The sequence below is a fragment of the Sarcophilus harrisii genome, chromosome 1 (assembly GCF_902635505.1).
Source record: "Sarcophilus harrisii chromosome 1, mSarHar1.11, whole genome shotgun sequence".
In the NCBI taxonomy this organism is placed as follows: Eukaryota; Metazoa; Chordata; class Mammalia; order Dasyuromorphia; family Dasyuridae; genus Sarcophilus; species Sarcophilus harrisii.
The window spans coordinates 430,199,066-430,218,255 of record NC_045426.1 but is presented as its reverse complement, the minus strand read 5'-3'; the positions used below and the strand labels follow the sequence as shown (position 1 = coordinate 430,218,255).

The following is a 19,190-nucleotide window of genomic DNA, read 5'->3' as shown; positions in this document are numbered from 1 at the left end:
GGGTTGATTGGGATGGACTGAAAAGGAAGTAACTATTGACCAATGGTCAGCGATGCTGTCTACTTTCTGAAACTTAGGCCTACAGTCTGATCCACTCCATCTCTTAAGACTTTTTGAGAATTCTTCACTTGGACGCCTTCAGTCTCTCTTTTATTTCATACATTTGAAGAGTTCTCCCAACAATCCTAGTATATTTCTTCCACTAGTACATCCTTGTTATCTAGACCTTGGCTTGTCCCTCTCTTCAATATCAACTGTAACCCACTCTCTACCATTTAGAAGCAACACCTGCACATCAGCGGAAGCTTTTAGGAACCATTTTAACTAAGAAATTTTGAACCATTCTAGTGATTAAGGGCATAAGCAAGGATAATTCTAAAAAATTAATGATAAAAAAATAAAATAACTATCCCCCTCCAGAGAGAGAACTGATGAATTCTGAGTACAACTGAAGTATCATTTTCTTTATTCCTTACATCCTCATCCTTCCCTTCCTTCCTCCCTCCTTTGTTCCTTATTTCCTTCCTTCCTCCTTCCCTCCTTCTACCCTCCCTTCCTTCCTCCCTCCCTCCTCTCTTCCTCCTTCTCTCCCTATTCTCCCTGCCTTCTTCCCTCCCTCCTTTCCTCCTTCCCTCCTTCCCTTCTTCCCTTCTTCCCTCCCTTCCCCCCTCCTTCCCTTCTTTCCTACCTTCCTCCCTCATTCCCTTCTTCTCTCCCTTCCTCCCTCCCTCCTTCCCTTCCTTCTCTTTTCCCTCCCTCCCTTCATCCCTTCCTCCATCCTTCCTTCTCTTCTCCCCTCCCTTCCTCTCTCCCTTCTTCCCACTTTCCTTCCCTTCTTCTCACCCTCCTTCCCCCTTCTTTCATCCCTTCCTCCCTCCCTCCTTCCTTTCTTCCCTCCCTTCTTCTTCCCTCCTTTCCTTTCTTCATTCCTTCCTTCCTCCCTTCCTTCCTTCCTCTCTCCCTCCCTCCCATTCTTCCTCTCTCCCTTCTTCCCTCCCTCCCTTTCTCCTTTTCTCCCTCCCTCCTTTCCTTCTCTCCCTTCCTCCCTTTCTCCCTTCTTTCCTCTCTCCCTCCTTCCTCCTTCTCTCCCTCCCTCCCTCCTTTCTTCCCTTTCTCCTTCCTTTATTTCCTCTCTCCTTCCTTTCCTCCCTCTCTCCCTCCCATTCTTCCTCCCTCCCTCCCTCTTTTCCTTCTTCTCTCCCTTCTTCCCTCACTTCCTCCTTCCCTTCTTCCTTCCCTTCCTCCCTGTTTCCCTCCTTTCCTTCCCTTCCTTCCTTCCTCCCTTCCTCCCTCTCTCCCTCCCATTCTTCCTCCCTCCCTCCCTCCCTCCCTTTCTCCTTCTCTCTCATCCCCTCCCTCTCTTCTTCCTCTTTCCCTCCCTTCATCCCTCCCTCCCTTCCTCCCTCTCCCTTCCTTCCTTCCTTCCTTCCTTCTTTCCTTCCTCCCTACTTCCCTCTCTCCCTCCCATTCTTCCTCCCTACCTTCTTCCCTCCCTCCCTCCCTTTCTCCTTCTCTCCCACCCCTCCCTCTCTCCTTCCTCCTTCCCTTTCTTTTTCCCTCCTTCCCTTCCTTCTTCCTTCCTTCCTTTCCCCCTCCTTCCCTCCCTCCCTCACTTTTTCCCTCCTTCCCTTCCATCCTTCCTCCCTCCCTCCCATGCAATATCATATGCAATTTTTATTGTATTATTGTCTGAAAAGGATGCATTTAATATTTTTACTCCTCTGCATTTGGTTGTGAGATTTTTAAATAGCCCAATATATGGTCAGTTTTTGTGAAGGTGCCATGTATTGCTGAGAAAGAGATATTCCTTTTTTTTTTTGCTATTTAATTTTCTCTGCAGGTGAATCACATATAACTTTTCTACAATTCAGTTTATCTCCTTATCCATAAATTTCATGAGCAACAAGTCCATGGAAATTGAAGTCTTGGTGGTGCTGATGCTGTACCATTGCATTCACAAATGACATAACATGCTGTCAGTGCTTTCATTATCTATGTGTTCCTGGACAAAGAGCGAAAGACATTTTGTGTATATCAGCTACTGGTAGAGAGTGAAGAGGAGGAAATATTTTGAACAGGGTAAAGGCAGATACCTGCAAATGAAATTCAAGTGACAGGCTCAAATAGATGCTATCCCTCATCAGTGATTTTCTATCTGAGCCTCAGCAACCCAGTAAGCTGCATCTAGGGAAAAAGTTTGTTCACTTAAAAAATACTATTGGCCAAAAAATACTATTCATGTTAAAAACTCATTTTCTATGAAGTATTTGTAATACAATATTAACCTACAGTATATTTTGAACATGTATACACCAAAGTTTATTTATATTACTCTAGTATAAATGCTGTCCAATATTATTTCAATATGTCTCATATCATTCCACTGAAAAACTTACAAAATCCTGTGTCCATTGTAATCTATATAAAAAATAAAATGACATTAATAAAATTATTGTGGATGGAGATAAAAATATATTAATAAAATAGTTAATATAGGACAGTTTAGGAGGGAAAGCACTTCCAATTGGAGGGTATCAGTCAAAAGTTCAAAAAGTGGAAGAAAGAGAATTTATGAGACAGAGACAAAAAGAAATTGTAATCTAGACAGATTGTGGCTAGTACAAAGAAATAGAGATTGGAGAGGAAGTGTTGCATGTAAGGAACAGAATCTAAAAGAGAATTCTGTGGAGAATAATGTCCAAAGAAGTTAGAAAGCTAGGAACAGGTTATAAAGGGTTTTAAAAGCTAAACAGAGTAGTTTGTATTTAATCTAAGAGGCAATAGGAAACAACACTTATTAAACCATAATATTAAACATGATAGTTGAGAAATACCTACTTACTAGCAGAGGTTCATAAAACTGATTGATTATAATTTACCTAGAACCTCACGTCTCTTGAAAATTTTTCTTTGTGAGAAATAGGAAGTCACTTTCTCAGATCTACTTTTCAAGCAAAATTATTTTGGCAACAAGATGCAGCATAGAATGGAAGGGGGAGATACTTGATATAAGAAAGAAGCTATTACAATAATCTTTGCAATAGGTGATAAGGTGGTAACTATGTGATTTATTTATTTTGTTGGTGTGGCTCCAAAAGGTTTTGTTCCCAGAGACTTCCTTCATGAATTCATGAAAACTGTTCCTCATGTTCCTACCATTCCATTTTAATTTCTATATCCTCCTCTAAAAGAAAAAAAATTGAATATGTCTGCCTTTTTGACTATTTCTTAGTAGTAATATATAGTTTTTCCTTTTGTGCCCAGTAGAAAAAAAGAAACTGAGCATGTAGTGTCAGAGGGAAGATGGAATAGAATATTGGTGCCAGAAGCTAACCACAGTGCTTGGCAAAAATTTGAAATAATTAATTATATCTTCCGGAACTGGGGTGGAATGGGGACAGAGGAATGAGTCATAATTATGGGGACAGGCAGGGGATTTCTTTAGTAGCCAATGCTTTCATTCACAAAAACTGATCATGAAATACACAAGGGAATGTTGGTTTCTAGTCCTACCTTTGCTTTTCATGCCCTCAAAGGAGAGTAAAGGCACACACTGAAAATTACACCATCCAAAGGAGAAAAATATGCAAAAGTATACATAGACAATTTGAGGTAAAAAAAAATTCCCATAAAGAATTTTATTTTTAGATTATTATCACCATGCTGATAAGAACCATTTGGATCATAGTCACATCAGAATCTGGGTAAAAGAGAAGTAAACAACATGATAAGAATCATTTGGGTCACAGGCACATTAGAGTCTGGGTAAAAGAGAAGTAAATAACGTGATGGTAAAGACCCCACGAAGAGTAAAATGATCTTTCTATGATCACTTTGCCCCAAAACAAAATATTTTTGAGCTGTTATCTGGAATAAAAAATAGGAAAGCATGGTCAACCACAAATTGAGGAATAATTTTTCCACATTTTATCACATTTCATGGTAGCACAAGCTGCCTCTGTGCCCTCTTCATTAACTTCCACATAAGCTTTGTGTATAACCTTGAGCAGAAACAGATCTTTCTTGGCTGATATCCCAGAGAAGTCAGCCTTGGATCCATCAAAGGCATCTGACATGTCCAATATTTGAAGAATGCATTCCAAGTCTAAATTCTCCTCCAATTTAAATCTGGGAAGGAAAACTTCCACTTCAGTTTCATTCATCCTCTCTGTATTTAACCAATCTGTTAGTTTCTCAGGCATAAGTTCTTTTCCCAGATAGAAATAAAAAAACAGTTGTATTTTGAAAGTCTCAAAGGATTTAACTTAATTAGGTAAATATTACTTTAATTTCTACTAGTGGAGAATCCAAGGAAGGAAAAACGTTTATGTTCTCAAGGAGATTCTGTTAGACTTGAAAAGTTAGAAATGTGTATAACCAAGTGCAACATATTTTCACTATTTCTCTCTCCCTCTCTCTGTCTCTTGTCTCTATCTCTCTCTGTCTCATTCTCTCTCCCTTTCTTCCTCAGTTTGCTATTTTATTACTATCATTACTTCTTCTAATTTGAAAATTTTCTAGCACTTTGTAGGCTTCAAAACATTCTCATATATTATCTCATTCACTCTTCTTCACCACTCAGAACAACCCATTGTATTATTTCAGGCAGAAATTACCCCTATTTAACAGTTGAGGAAATTGGTTCAAAAATTTCCTGGGTAGGCAAAATAATGACTTTTCAACTGGCAAGGCTGCGTTCAACATTATTTAATGCTGGGCTTTACTTGTGTTTGGATTTCAAAATTGGGAAGACTCCTACTCATGGTAGCAGCTCATCTTGACTAGATTGAGAATCAGTCTTTGGACTCTCTGGGATTCTATCATGGGAGTTCTCCAAAGAAGCAATCAAAGGCAACCGGCTCTGTGTTTGCTGGTACCCTATTTATTTAGCCAGACTTCCTTCTTCACAAGTCTCTAAACAGTGATTCCCAGCTTTGGTTATCTGGTTCCTATTCTGCTTTGTCTTTCTACAGCTGCAGGATCTGGAAACCAGCTCCCCTTTCCTTGTAGCAATTCCAGCCCCTGAAATGTTGGAGAGAGGCTCTCTTGTTATCTCTAGCTTCAAGTGGGTCCTCATGCCATAATCTTCCTGAATATCCTATTCCTATATACCAAGGGTTCCTCCCTTTCCCCACTGTCCCTACCATACTCTACCTCCCTGAGACTGGATAAATACAAAGAAATCCCTGTAATCTCCAGTCACTGATCTACATATGTGGGACAAGACCATTCATTTTGAAGGACCAGATTATTAAAACCATAATTCAGATATGGTGCTTACAGCTCTGAATTAATTTTTAAAAATTTGTTTTTGAAAGTCTACAACACACCATATTACTTTTCTCACCATTTTTAGATCTGTTTTCTCATCTGGAAGCATAATGACCATATCCGTTTGTCCTCTAATATAAGGCAGAACTAGGACCTTCATAAATACTACTCTTATGTAGGTCATATGAAATGTGAATTTCAGAAACATCATCAATACTGGTTTCTGCTTCTCCTAAAAGGAAATAAATGCACATGAAACTGAAACCAATGTAACTGAAGGGGGAAATAAAATCAATATACCTTTTTTAAAAAAGAGGTGCATTTATATGTCCTTGCCTTATGTCTTTATACTATAAGCCCTCTGACAGTATAAATCAAGTGTTCACAGAGTATTGCCTTCATACTCTGGGCTTTGTTTCTTTAAAAGGAAATGGGGCTGCATTGATTTATAGGAAAAATCTATACTTTATTCATTTATGTGACATAGAGCTAGCTGTTCTTAGCAGGCATATGAGGAAGGAAAATATTTATAAGAACAAAGCAAGCTTTCCAAGAGTCTGTAAATTTTCTTTTTCTTTTTCTTTCTTTGAGACTCCTCTTAATAAAGGCACTTAGTACTGTCCTGTATTTTTCTTCTCCTTCCTCTTATAAAGAATAAGGAATGCTCAAAATTGAGCTAAGTCCACAACCAAATATTCAGTTAATCTTCAGTGTGAAAGAATTTCACTCAAATTGCATTAATAGTTTAAGGCTGATCTGATGGTGTTATGAAAAACTTTACCCCTACCTAAAGAAATTTCATGTGTCAGCAATCTGGGTGAACCATAATTTAAAAAATAAAAAAACAAACTCTGGAACATTTCATCCCACTCAAAATACTCTATTCCTACTCATAAGACTTCCTAATGAGAATTTCTTTTTAAGGTGGTAACTATTAGGGGGAATGGGGAGAATAGATTAGTCCTTACCTTTCTCTGTCCCCAAAGCCCCATATGTTGTTCACTGTATATTTTCTGGGGCATTTTACATTGTTCCAATTAGTAGGTGGATTATTTTTTCTTTTGTTTTGAAGTGTAGAATATTTTTTAAGAAGTATTTTATTTTTACAATTCCATGTAAAGACACTTTTAAACAATCTTTTTAAAAATTTCTGAGTTCCAAGATTTCTCCCTCGGTCTCTTCCCTCCCTTCTCTCTTAATATGTGTATTGGCTATGAGTTAATCTGTATTCAGTACATTTCTCTGGTAATGTAATTTTTTAGAAAACATATATTAATCTTAGGTGTTCTTCCACAAGTCTAATTATTGCTTAATGATATTTTGGAATCATATCTCATCTTCTACTGATGTCCAAAAACTCTTTTTACCATTAATAATGAAGTTTCTGACATAAGAATCCATTGATAGGGGAAAAAAAACTGTTTTTGTTCATAGAATTTTGTTTATTCCCTACAACACAAGGTATTTAAAAGATGCTTGATTGTTAACAGAAAAGCATTAAAATGTATTGTCTTATCTGGGTTTCTGTACATGTATTTATATAGAGAGGTGTGTGTGTGTGTGTGTGTGTAACATGTATTTACATATACATATATCCTACAAAGTCTACCTTTTGTTACATTTTTTATTACCTGTATCTATTAATTCACATTGATCTCTCTCCTCTAAGTCCTTTTGCACTTCTGGTCTATTCTATAAAATGGGAAGATTAAATGCTATTCTAGTCTTTGAGTTGAATGATATAATTCTTAATTATATCAGATTATACATAAAAATATTGAGGAACAACTCTACTAGGGGATAGAGGATGGTGAGAGGAAGTATAGTTGAGTAAAGGAACATAAAAGAGTTAGGTTCAGAGTCTGATACAAAAAAAAAAAAAAAAAAGCAGACTTTTTAGGCCACTGATAAACTATGCTAAGCTTAGAATAAAAGATTGAAGGGGAATATGTTGGGGGTTTTTCAGGAAGCTAGGACAATGCTCCTCAAGAAAGAATAACTTGGACAATAGTAGACCAGACAGAAATATTCTTACTGAGGAAAATAACAAATTTATCTACAGAAGATCTTTATATTTCTTTAAGCTTCCCTTGCTTATAAAATAATTTCCTCCACATTTCCTTAAAGACAAATGCAAAAGTTATTTCCACGCTAAAAAGCACAAGTCTACAAGCATGCTCTTTTCTTCTGTGATTTACCATGCCAAATTTATAAGAAAGTAAACATATAGATAAGGCAAGGAAGCCATCTTCCAGAGGCTACTGTAATAAGAGATCCCAAGGTTTTGAGGTGAGGAGACTGACTGGGCTAGCAATTGAAATATTTAAAAAAAATTTTTGTTTTTATTTTTTAAAGCTTTTTATTTTCAAAACATATGCACAGATAATTTTTCAACATTGACTCTTGCATAGCCTTGTGTTTCAGATTTTCCCCTTCTTCGCCCCATTCCCTCCCCTACATGGCAAGGAATCTAATATATGTTATATATGTTAAAATATATGTTAAATTCAATATGTGTAAACCTATTTATATAATTATCTTGCTGCACCAAAAAATCATATCAAAAAGGAAAAGAGTAAGAAAACAAAATGCAAGCAAGCAACAACAAAAAGAGTGAGAATGTTATATTGTGATCCACATTCAATTCCCACAGCTCTCTCTCTGGATGTGTAGATGGCTCTCTTCATCACATCATTGGAACTGACATCAGTCATCTCATTGCTGGAAAGAGTCATGTTCATCAAAATTGGTCATTGTGTAATCTTGTTGTTTCTATGTACAATGATCTGGTTCTGCTCATTTCACTTTAGTTCATGTAAATCTCTCCAGGCCACTCTGAAAACATCCTCCTAACAGTTGAAATAAAGGGAAACTGAGTTGTAGAAGTGAATTCTATATTATATTAGAAAATAGAGAGAAAAGATTGAGGGAGAGCTTTCCTAGGGGAGAAAGACAAGAATGGAGAGAGATAGAACAGTGAAGAAAGAAAGAGTTTAGCTGTATGTTGTTAGAACTTTATCTATATTTTAATAAACAAAGGCAATATGCTAATTCATTGCTATTGTCCCAGTTGCCCATGGAGTCCCAAGACATGGCAAAATTGCCACTTACTTTGCTGATTTTGAATATCTGTTGTCGTGCATTTGTAAAATTGTATCTGCCATTTTCCTTTGAAATAGATGGCATTCACCAGTACCTGAGAGGTCAGTGAATCAATAGTATCATTAGCTAGCAGTTCCACAATCTTACCTATAATAAAACATTAGAGAATTTAGCATAGATATAGTCATAATCACATTTAAAATTAATGAGATAACATATACACAGCATTTTACAAAACTTTATTAAACCTAGTTAGCCTCATGTTTTTGCTCTTCCTCCTCCTCCTCCTCATTATTCTAACATTTGATTATATCCTCTATCAGGATATATACTAAACAGGGTTAAAACTTTTACAATTTATTCAAGTATATTTATTCACCTTCCCATAGCAATGCCTAGCAGTGATAAAGTCTGTAACTATCTGTCCACTAAATGTTATTAACGAAAAACTATATACTGAAGTCTTTTCTGTGTTTTGATATAATAAAATACCTCTGAATACTACGGTTAGTTTACAAGAAAGAATCATTTTCAATATATAACATCCCTCCTTTCACTAAATATGTGAAAGAAAAATTCTCTTCATACCTTCAATATGTTTTAACATGTAGATTCAGAAAAATCCTATGAGATTTTTGATATGTTATGATAATTTCTCTATGCACAAATAGAGAAGGTAGGGGTTTGAAAAGTGAGTAGACTCATTCAAGTTCACAGAGCAAATATGTGGAATTTTCTGACTCCAAAACTTTGCATTATAGTTGTTTTTCTTTTCCATAATTTTATTTATTTAACTAAATAATTCAGTTACCTACAAATATGATTTTATATTTATTTCTTAAAATTTTGAATTTAACTCCATAATAAAATATCTCTAGAGCCAGATGGGTTTACATATGAATTCTACCAAGTATTTAAAGAACAATTAATTCCAAAACAATACTATTTAGAAAAATAGGCAAAGAAGTCCTGCCAAATTCTTATGACACAAATACCATAATGATCTTATCAATTACAAAATAAATAAAACCATATGATTATCTAAATAGATGCAGAAATAGCTTTTTAAAAAATACAGTACCCATTCCTTTTAAAAATACTAGAGGACAATGGAATAAATGGATTTTTCTTAAAGTGATAAGTAGCATCTATCAAACACCATCAGAAGCTTATATATAATGGGGAGAAGGTAGAAGCATTCCTAATTAGATCAAGGATGAAAAAAGGATGCCCATTATTACCACTATTGTTCAGTACTGTACTAGAAATGTTAGCATTAGTAGTAAGAAAAGAAAAAGAAATAGGAATTAGGGTAATCATTGAAGAAATAAAACTCTTGTTCTTTGCAAATGATATGAAGTTATACTTAGAGAGTCTCAGAGAATTAACTAAAAAAAACTTTGAAAAAATTAACAACTTTAGCCAAGTTGCAGGACATAAAATAAGTCCAGATAAATAATCAACATTTCTATATGTTAGCCAAAGCTAGGAAATATAAACACAATTACAAAATACTTTTTACATAGATAAACTCAGATATAAACAACTGAGAAAATATTGATTTCTCTTTCCTGCCTCCAGGTAATTGGGGTTAAGTGACTTACTCAAGGTCACACAGCTAGGAAGTGGTAAGTGTCTGAGGCCAGATTTGAACTTAGGTCTTCCCAACTTCAGGACTGGTACTTTATCCACTGCACCACCTAGCTGCCCCTAAAAATATTGATTTCTCATGATTAGATCAAGCTAATATAATAAAAATGACAATTCTGCCTAAATTAGTCTACTAATTCAGTGCCATAGCAATCAAAGTACCAAAAAAAATTTTTATAGAACTAGAAAAAATAATAACAATTCATTTGGAAAAAGAAAAGTTAAGATGAATGAAAATTTCTATGACACAAATATGGTATATTCATAGCTAAGCTAGAAAGAGTTCAAATAGAGAAAACAAATTATAGACCAATCTCTCTAATGAATATTCATACAAAAATTTTAAATAAAATATTAACAAAGAAATTATAATAACTTATCACCGGGATAATACACGATGACCAAGTGGGATTCATATCAGGAATTCAGGGCTGGTTCAATATCAGAATATAACTATTGGAATAATTGATTTTATCAATAACAAAAAAATAGGAACCATATAAAATGAAAAACAAATGCAGAGGACAGTGACCTAGCAGTATGAGATCTACAATTATATTATAAAAAGGCAATAATGAAAGCCATTTGGTATTAGATAAGGAATAGAGTGGGATCAATAAAATAGGTTAGAATACATAAGGCACAATAATTAATGACTATAGTCATCTCCTGTTTGATAAACCCAAAGACTCTAGCTTCTGGGATAAGAACTCAGTATTTGACAAAAATTGCTCAGAACACTGAGAGATAGTATGGAACTAGGTTGAAATGCATACAAGATTTAGACATAGAGAGTAATATTATAAGCAAATTATGAGAATAAGGTATAGTTTACCTGTCCTGGGTCTGTATCCAAAAGAGACAATTAAAAAAAAGGACCCACATGGGCAAAAATATTTGCATCAACCATTTTTAAAGTGTCAAGGAATCAGAAATTCAATGGATGCCAATTACTATTAGCCAATGGCTAATTACTGAATAAATTCTGTTATATAAATATAATAGAATATTATTGTTCTATAAGAAATAATGAGCAGGTTGATTTCAAAAAAGACTGGAAAGACTTGCATGAACTGGTGCTAAATGAAGTGAGCAGAATCAAGAAAACATTGTGCATACCAATAACACGATTATGTAATGATTAACTTGACTCTTTCAGCAATGAGAGACAATTCCAATAGACTTTTGATGGAGAGAGCTATTTGCACTCAGAAAGAGAACTAAGGAGATTGAATATGGATTAAAGGATAGCCTTTTCACTTTTTTGTTGTTATTACCTGGATTGTTTGTTTTGATTTTTTTCTCGTGTTTTTTTCCCCTTTTGATTTTTCTTGTGCAGTATGACAAATTTGGAAATATGTTTAGATAAATTGCACATTTAACCTATATTGAATTGCTTGCTGTCTAGGAGAGGTGAGAAGAGAGAAGGGAGGAAGAAAAATTTGGAACACAAAGTTTTGCAAAGGTGAATCTTGAAAACCATCTTTGCATGTATTTGGAAAAATAAAAAGCTATTAAAATGTTTGTAAAGGCTCATTATGTGTTAGCAAAGACTAGGAAAATGAGTGGACGTCCATAAAATGGGGAATGGCTGAAAAAGTTATGGCATATTAAAGTAATGGAATATTATTATTATATAAAAATGATGAACAGACTGATTTCAGAAAAGCCTGAAAAGCCTTACAAGAACTGATGCTTAATGAAGTGAGTAGAATTAGTAAAACATTGTACACAACAACAGCAAGATTGGGTGATTAACTTTTCTCAAAATTCTGAGATCCAAGACAATGAACATTGGAATGAAAATGCCTTCTGCATCTAGAGAATAAATTCTGAAGACTGAATACAGATTTAAGCAAATGGGTTTCACTTTTTCCTACTTGTAGTTCCTCCTTCATTTTGATTTTTCTCTTCAAAAACATGACTCATATTGAAATATGTAAAAAAAATGATTTGCATCTATAACCTAACAAAATAAAATTAAAAAATTTTTGAGTTTCTTATTCTTTACTTCCCTCCTCTTCTATCTGTCATCTTGAAAAGATAAACAACTTGATGTTTGTTATAATGTGAAATCATGTAGAACATATTTTCATATTAACCATGTTAATGACAAAAAATTAGAAAAATAAAACAATTTTTTAAAGGTTGCTCCATTCTGAATTCCTAGATAGTGTTTTTCATCCTGGTCCTTTGGAATTATCTTGGATGATTGTTTTGATCAGAGTACTTAAGTCTTTCATAGCTAATCATTGTTGCAATATTGCTGTTACTGTATACAATGTTCTCCTGCTTCTGATCATTTTGCTTTATAAGAATTCATATCAGTTTTTCCAGATTTTTCTGAAATCATAGCACAAGAAAATTCCATCATGGTTATATAACACAACTTGTTCAGTCATTCTCCAACTAATGGGAAATCCCTAAATTTCCAAATCTTTATTACAATCAAAAAAGCTGTTATGAGTATTTTTGTACAAACAGGTCTTTCCCTCCTTTCTTTCACTTCCTTGCAATCCAGACCTAGAGGTGATATTTCTGAGTTAAAGGGTATGCATAATTTTATAGTTCTTTGGGTGTAGTTCCCAAGTATTTCTCAGAATGGTTGGATCAGTTTATAAATCTACTAAAAGTGCACTAGTATTTCTGTTTTTTCACATTTCCTCAAATGTTCATTTTCCTTTTCTATCATGTTAGCCAATCTGACCCATGTAGGGTGGTATCCCTGAGTGAATTGATTTACATTTCTCTAATTAGTAGTGATGTAGATCATTTTCTAAAGGTGACTCTTAATGGGTTTGATTTCTTCTCCTGAAATCTTCTTGTGCATAATCTTGGAATATTTATCAACTGGCTCCCATTTTTATAAATTTAGCTCAGTCACCTATCCATTTGAGACCTTTAAATCTGAGAAACTTGATGTAAGAAAATTTCCCCCAGTATTCTGCTATGATTCTAATTTTAGCTGCATTTATTGCTGCAATAATTTAGCTGCAAGTTATTGGTTTGGAGGTTGGGATTTTTTATTATTTTTATTTTTTGTTTTGTGCAAAAGCTTTTTTAATTTCATGGAATCAAAATCATCCATTTTACTTGCCATAATATTTTTTATCTTTTCTTGGGTCATTGACTTTTCCCTTATACACAGATGTGACAGGTACATTTTTCCATGCCCCTCTAATTTGCCTATATCATCCTTGAGATCCATTCTGACTTTATTTTGATATATGCTATAAGATATAAGTGTATCCCTAGTTACTTTCAAACTATTTTCCAATTTTCATAGCAAAATGTTGTCAATGGTGAGCCCATAGGCCCAAAAACTTTAATCTTTGGGTTTTTCAAACAAAGTTACTATGGTCATTTTCTAGTGTCTATCTTTGTGTTCCTAATCTATTCTACTGATTCATCACTCCATTTCTTACACAGTGCCAGATTGTTTGCAAGATCACTGCTTTAAAATATAGCTGGAAATCATGTACTTCTAGGTTTCCAAACTTCACCTTTTTTTTTCATTTATTCCTTGGCCTTTTGCATTATAAGACATTGAAAAATCAAGGAAAAGACAAAAACAATTTAATAATATTTAATGGATAGATTTGTGCTTACTTTGTGCTTATAAATCACTTCTTTTTTAGTTTGCAAGACTTATAATCATTCATCACCATCTCTGAAACAGTTAAGAAGAAATCCCATGATTTCTTACCTTCAGTCCTTTCTTCTACCCACTTATTTATATTTTTCTTCTTCCTCTGATATATTAGCAAACTCAAGTTCTTCTATATTTGAATGGTAGAATTTCTGATAGGATTCCTTAAAAGACTAAACAGTAGATAAACAATTTAACCAAGTCCAAAATGAAATTAAATCAATGAACTGCTAAGAAATTTTGGACCCCTTCTTTTTAACAGTCACAAACATGTTTTTTTTTTTTTTTTAATAGCCTTTTATCTACAGGTTATATGCATGGGTAACTTTACAGCATTAACATTTGCCAAACCTCTTGTTCCAATTTTTCACCTCTTACCCCCCCACCCCCTCCCCTAGATGGCAGGATGACCAGTAGATGTTAAATACATTAAAATACAAATTAGATACACAATAAGTATACATGACCAAAACGTTATTTTGCTGTACATAAAGAATCAGACTTTGAAATATTGTACAATTAGCTTGTGAAGGAAATCAAAAATCCAGGTGGACATAAATATAGGGATTGGGAATTCAATGTAATGGTTTTTAGTCATCTCCCAGAGTTCTTTCTCTGGGCGTAGCTGGTTCAGTTCATTACTGCTCCATTGGAAATGATTTGGTTGATCTCGTTGCTGAGGATGGCCAGGTCCATCAGAACTGGTCATCATATAATATTGTTGTTGAAGTATATAATGATCTCCTGGTCCTGCTCATTTCACTCAGCATCAGTTTGAGTCACAAACATGTTACAGATCACCATAACATGATCCTAAATTTTTGTGTTTGACTTGGATGAACTTTTAGGTCTTTAACAAAATGAAGCTAATGACTTAAAAATTACTTAAGGGCTTAAAAATTAAAGCCCTTAAAAAAGGGGCTTGTTAAATCCCTTTAAGTCTTATGAGCACAAAAATTTCACTTACAAAGCAATAATTATGGTTGGGAAGTCCAAAGGAAGACTAATAATGTTGCAATATTCTCTAATAAATTAACAAATTATTATTTAAAAGTCACCTTTCTGAAAGAGATAATGAATCTGGTATTCATTTTCTATAAGATCACAGATTTAGAACTAGAAAACTTTAGAAGGCAGCTAGTCTACTTCTTCAATTTATACAGAGGAGAAACTGAGGCACAGTGAGATGACTTGTCCAAATAAATAGCAGAGATGGGATTTGAATTCTAATAGTGCTGTGTTCATTGTATCATGCCATTAATCCTTAAAAATTATGGAAAATAACACTGTGTTCCCAGGACTGGCTAACTTTTTCAAATAGTTCAAACTGAATCTTTAATGGCATGACAACGGATGAGATATTACTGTCATCTTTCTTTGATTTGAAAATTTCATTGATTTCCTTAAGTTGATATAGGGAGAAAATAGTAGATTTTACTGAAATAAAATCATAAGTCTTTTCTCCAAAGACCTGGTTGACAATTCTGAGCAGGCATTGACCACGAGATTTATTATCTTCTTCAAGAAAAGACTGGAAACTTTGGTGGACATCTGTACCTTTATTTAAAGAAAGAATCTATTTAGAAAAAAATAAAAGTATAACTTCAATACGGCTTTCCTTTCTTTTAAAATAAAAAAGAAATCCTCAAAGGAAAATAAACTGAAAGTTCCAAAGAGACTGAAGGCATTTAAAAATAAGGTCACTCACTGATACATTGTTGGTGGAGCTGTGAATGAATCCAACCATTCTGGAGAGCAATCTGCAATTATGCCCAAAAAGTTATCAAACTGTGCATACCCTTTGATCCAGCAGTGTTTCTACTGGGCTTATACCCCAAGGAGATACTAAAGAAGGGAAAGGGACCAGTATGTGCCAAAATGTTTGTGGCAGCCCTGTTTGTAGTGGCTAGAAGCTGGAAACTGAGTGGATGCCCATCAATTGGAGAATGGTTGGGTAAATTGTGGTATATGAATGTTATGGAATATTATTGTTCTGTAAGAAATGACCAGCAGGATGAATACAGAGAAGCTTGGAGGGAATTACATGAACTGATGCTAAGTGAAATGAGCAGAACCAAGAGATCATTATATACATCAACAACGATACTATATGAAGATGTAATCTGATGGAAGTGAATTTCTTTGACAAAGAGACCTAATTCAGTTTCAATTGATCAATGATGGACAGAAGCAGCTACACCCAAAGAAAAAAACACTGGGAAATGAATGTAAACTGTTTGCATTTTTGTTTTTCTTCCCGGGTTATTTCTACCTTCTGAATCCAATTCTCCCTGTGCAACAAGAAAACTGTTTGGATCTGCACACATACATTGTATCTAGGATATACTAGGACATATTCAACATATAGGACTGCTTGCCATCTAGGGGAGGGGGTGGAGGGTGGGAGGGAAAAATCGGAACAGAAGTGAGTGCAAGGGATAATGTTGTAAAAAAAAAAATTACCCTGACATGGATTCTGTCAATAAAAAGTTACTATAATAAAAAAAAAAATAGTCTAGGTCAGTCAATAAACATTTATTAGCCATCAAAAAAAAAAAAAAAATAAGGTCACTCACCTATTCTATAAGTTCCATTAGGCCCCTATTGACTTTACAGATTTCTTCTGTTCAGCATTTAAAGCCCTTTTCAACCTAGTTGCAACCTACCTTTCTAGACTTTATACATTATACATTACTATACTTCCTATCTTTCCCTTCCTCATCCTCTCCCCAACTCCCTGAAAGTGACCTTGTTATTCCCTATAGCAAGGTAAGAAGGTAAGATTATGCTGCATTAGTAACCTCAGGGACATTTCTACCCTGAATCTCTACTGTCCATATTACAGAGGCTATATAGATTATCCATATATCGGGTTCTATTTCCCCTTACTCTCTATAGCTTCACTACTGGCAATACTCAGCTCCTCTGAGGTACGGCCTTGGAGAAATGTAAAAAGTTTCATAAAGTTTGATTTGTTTGTTTTTAATTGTGCTTTTTGTTTGTTTTTTTCACAGTTCCTAGTACCTGTTGTATCTGGGCAGCAGTATTTCCCTTAGTCCCCTCTAAGACCATCGCCAGAGCACAGTAGAGCTCAGAGGAGAATAAAACATGTTCTGTGAGCCATCTTTTTCAATAATTAAAAAAAAAAAAAAAAGCACTGAAGGTAAAGGTATTGATTGCTTCAGACAGAGCAGTCATCATGGCACACCTAAATGAGAAGACAACAGTACATGAAAATGAGGCGTTTCTGTCTGTATCCATCTATTCCATTTTGAATCTACATCATCTTCAATGATGCATCTTTATTAACAATAGTTAAGTGCATTTACACAGTCCTTTAATGTTTATAAAGCACTTGACATATTAATTCATTTTACTTTAAACTGAAACCAACAAGGTCAGTGTTATTATTTTGCTCATTTTGCAGATGAGGAAACTGAAGAAAATAGAGGTGAATTAAATTAACCTGAGTCATACAACTAGTAAGGATCTAAGATATAATTTAACTCAGGTCTTTCTGACTCCAAATGCAGTATTTCATGTACTGTACTAACTGCTTCCATAAATGAACAAAATAATAACAATAAAAAATGTAACACTGGAGAAAATCAAATAACCTCAGCTTTGCTCATATTTAGTAAGTGCTTTGATATTTACAAGAGTCTTTGGTATCAATTTCTTGCTCCCCAAATAACTAATTAATAATATGTCTCCTGGTCTACTAAACAATCAAAATGCTTCTTTTTCTGTGCATATGTTCCTGAAGATTAGACCAGCTACCTAGAATGCCCTTCATGGTACTTATATATAGCCTAACTTTCTGTGGAAGTTCATTTCAAATGCCATCTCTACTTCAAAGCTTCCCCAATGATTTTAGTTATCAATGGTCTCTACATGAATGCCTATAAAAATTACTTGGACAAATACTTGCAGCAAGTGCCTGAATCAGTCACCTGGCATTTATCCCACAATCCTTTGCCTAATCATTACTTATGTGAGTAAAACTTACCTAAGATCTCTTTTTGAAGGACAAGGGCTATATTTTTTGCCCAAAGGGAGGCAACAGGATTATTTGTTTGGGAGTAAAGACCAAGAATACTGTGGAAATTGGGCAGATTACTTTAACTTGACTCAAAAAATTATTAAGGAGAAATCCTTCCTCTCTTCAGAACCAGAGTAATTACACCTTCTATAGCATCTATGTCAGCATAAAGCCAAGGTTTCCAATTAAAGAATTACAGAAGATAAGAGACTGAAGAGATTTCAAAAGCTCTCCTGGAAAATACATATCTAAAAACTAGTCATCTCCCAAGATGGAATTCACCTCTTAAAGCAACACATGCCAATTTTAGATAGTTGCAGTTGTTGGGGTGCTTTTACTATATTAAGCCTAAACCTAATTCTCTGAAACCTCCTCTTTTTGCTCTGAGTTCTGCCCTCTGAGGCCAAGCAGAGTAAGTCTAATCATTCTCCCATACCAATCTTTCAAACACTTGAAGATAGCTTTCCTGTGCCTACTAACTTCTCCCTTCCAAGCTAAATATCCCCAGTTTTTTCTTGCAGAATACCTTCTTCTTTTCTTTTTCTACCCATTTCACTCTCCCCTGGACATGCAGATGTGATCCTCAGGACCAGTGACAGGACTCTAGATGTGTCCTGGCCAGAGCATGAATGCAGGAGCATTGCAGTGGGATAGATGCAGACTCGGGAGAAGGGGCCTCAAAACCCAGCTCTGCACTTACTGCCAGTGTGACCTTGGACAAGCTGATAAAAATGATTTTGCTCATATTTGAACTCAAGTCTTTTTGATTTCAGACTTTATTTACTCCCGTATTTAGCCATCCCCTCCCTTGCAAGAAAAACAACCACTCCTGCAAAACCAATAGACACATCAGTTCCCCACAACACTACACACCCATGATTCCTCATCTTTCCAAGATCACCTGCAATATATAATTGTTACTGTCATCTTTGTTACTGCCTTCACATTCCAGGACATGCTTCTTCTAATATAGTCTGGGCTTGCATTAGTTATTTTTTATTGATTTATCACATTGATGACTCATATGAACTTTCTATCTACAAAACACCCCAGATTTTGTGTGTGTGTGTGTGTGTAGTCACTGACTAGTTGTATAACCTCTGTTTGTGTTAATGAATTTGATTTCTTGGACTAATTGTAAATGAAAGAACAAAAAATTATCAGTAGGAAGGTGATGATCCAATATTCCATCAATTTCATGATGGTGTGTTTACTTAGCTTCTGGACAATGGACGATGCTCTTGAGCTTTCCCAGTCACTAATGGAATGAAACAAGGCTGTGTGCTTGCTCCCATGCTTTTCAGCATAATGTTTTCAGCCAGGATGTCAAATGCCTTCAATAAGGAAAATAGCATCAAAGTCAACTACTGCACTGGTGGTAAGTTTTTCAATTTGAAAAGGCTGCAAGAGAAAGTAAAGGGGAGGGATTTGGTGCATGAGGTTTTGTTTTCAGATGATTGTGCACTCATTGTAGCC

At 34.9% G+C, this 19,190-nt stretch overlaps 1 pseudogene; it reads right to left on the bottom strand.

Moving 5' to 3' along the window:
- The window catches only part of LOC111719514, a 29,087-nt pseudogene extending 11,971 nt beyond the window's left edge, over window positions 1-17,116 (bottom strand).
- Between the last annotated feature and the right edge of the window lie 2,074 nt (window positions 17,117-19,190).